We start from the raw sequence: 2,296 nt of genomic DNA, 5'->3' as shown, positions 1-2,296 counted from the left end.
AATTATGAAATATATCTTCTCTTAACTATTATTAAGTAATATATCATGGAAATAATCTATTTCAAGCACACATAATTCAAATTTATAGAATTTTAAACATGAAAACATGATTTCGAGAAGAGTAGCATACACAACATGGCTGATCATCATATTAACATCTTAAAACTAGCATGCATGGCTAATCATGATTATATAGTGAAATTTCAGTAGCATGCAAAGGTTTTTAAAGCATGGTTTCTCCATAAAACACTTGTTTAAAACATTTATGAAATGTATCTCATAGAGAGCTTTTGAATTCACAAGAATCAAGAGTTTCTCTTTGGAGATCACACAAAAGCTACACATGCAACCATGAGACTTCATCTCCCAATAACAAAACTCTTGGGAAGTATATACAATAAATATAGGTAGGGGAATTACACTAGGGAAGATGAGAATGGAATGAAAAAAATAGAAGGGAATGGGGAGGGGGTTCTCGGCCGAGAGCAAGGAGGAGAGGGAGGGGAGAGAGGTGAGATGAGGGTGGAGTGTGGAGTGAGTGAAATGATTCTCATATTTTTTGCTTGGTTTTATCCTTTCTATTGACTAAAATAAATGAGTGGAAATGAGAATGTACAAGAATAACCTCTAGCTAAAGTTAGGCCATTTTGCATGCAAGGTTAATGTGGTAATTTGGCTAACAAAAGGTGAGTTAGTGGGGTTGTAAATGTCTCATTTGCCCTTTAATAGAATGAAAGAGTGATTTGCATGCAAGGGTTTCCATGTAATTTGCTAATTATTAACAAACAATTTCAAAGATTTATTTTTATAAAATAAAATAAAGGTTCAAAAATTATAAAATTTATACCATAAAATAACTTGGATTTTTAGAAATTTTATAAGATCACTTTTGCAATTTGTGAATGAAATAAATTTTAAAAGAAATTTTTTCCAAGGTTTATAATATTCCTTATAAATCAAAAATAAGGGAAATAAATAAACTTTTGCTTTGAAAAATCATATTCTACATAAAGCAATTTATAATGCAGAAATTTTCATTCACACAACGTACAATCATTAAGTATATTTACATTCGGCTCTAATATTATACAAAGTTCACAAATAATATTACACAAAATGCCGGTCGTAACATTTCTCAACCCAAGATCAATAAAATTCAATCTAGCATTGTCAGGCCAGCTATCGTAGCTAATACCTTTGAGATCAAGCCTGGCCTAACTCAGTGGGTACAGAATTCAGTCCAGTTTGGGGGTTCTCCAACGGAAGATCCCAATATGCACATTAGGGATTTTATTGAGATCTGTGACACCTTCAAGTTCAACGGTGTTTCTGAAGATGCTGTGAAGCCGAGACTATTCTCATTCTCTCTGAGGGATAAGGCTAAGAGCTGGTTACACTCTCTACCAGCTGGTTCGATTACTACTTCGGAAGATCTTGCTCAAAAGTTTCTCACTAAATTCTTTCCTATGGCAAAGACAGCTACAATCAGGAATGCACTTACTCAATTTGCACAACAATCAGGAGAATCTTTATATGAAGCTTGGGAGCGCTACAAGGAGATTCTTAGGAAGTGTCCTCATCATGGAATGCCTGATTGGATGATCATCAATTGTTTTTATAATGGTTTGGGAGCACAGTCCAGACCCATGCTCAATGCAGCATCAGGTGAAGCCTTATGGGCTAAGAGCTACGATGAAGCTTATGATCTAATTGAACTGATGGCTGCTAATGAATATCAGTATCCAAGTCAGAGATTACCACATGGAAAGGTAGCAGGAGTTCTTCAAGTGGATACAGCTACGGCTATCACTGCTCAACTAAAGGAGTTAACTATGAAGATCGATTATCTGGCTAACTATGGTGTTAATCAAATAACCAGTGTTTGTGAGCTATGTGCAGGTTCGCATGCGATGGAGTAATGCGCTATATCTTGTGAATCAACTTAGTTTATGAGTAACTTTCAGAGATCGCAGCAACCAGTTCCAAACACTCATCATCTTGACAAATGGAATCATCCTAACTTCAGCTGGAGCAACAATCAGAATGCGGTACAACAACCTTATCAGCAGTTTGGATCCAATCAATTCAATCCTCCTGGTTTTCAGCAACAGTATGTACCAATACAACAAGTCCAAATTCAACACTACCCGCATGGAAGTGTCGGTCAATCTGCTAATGAAAAATCTGAATTGGAGGAGTTGAGGCTTATGTGCAAAAACGAGGCTCTTATATGCAAAAGCCAGGATGAGTCTATCAAGACTCTGGAGAACCAGATAGGACAAATTGCTAACGCATT

At 36.0% G+C, this 2,296-nt stretch overlaps 1 non-coding gene across 1 annotated transcript; it reads right to left on the bottom strand.

Moving 5' to 3' along the window:
• Positions 1–1,481: 1,481 nt before the first annotated feature.
• On the bottom strand, positions 1,482–1,588 carry LOC141722911 (small nucleolar RNA R71). Its single transcript, XR_012575908.1, has one exon. It is a non-coding gene; the product is annotated as a small nucleolar RNA R71 (small nucleolar RNA).
• Between the last annotated feature and the right edge of the window lie 708 nt (positions 1,589–2,296).

The sequence above is a fragment of the Apium graveolens genome, chromosome 4, assembly GCF_009905375.1.
Source record: "Apium graveolens cultivar Ventura chromosome 4, ASM990537v1, whole genome shotgun sequence".
NCBI lineage: Eukaryota > Viridiplantae > Streptophyta > Magnoliopsida > Apiales > Apiaceae > Apium > Apium graveolens.
Note: the sequence above shows the minus strand (reverse complement) of the source record. Positions and strands in the feature narration are given on the sequence as shown.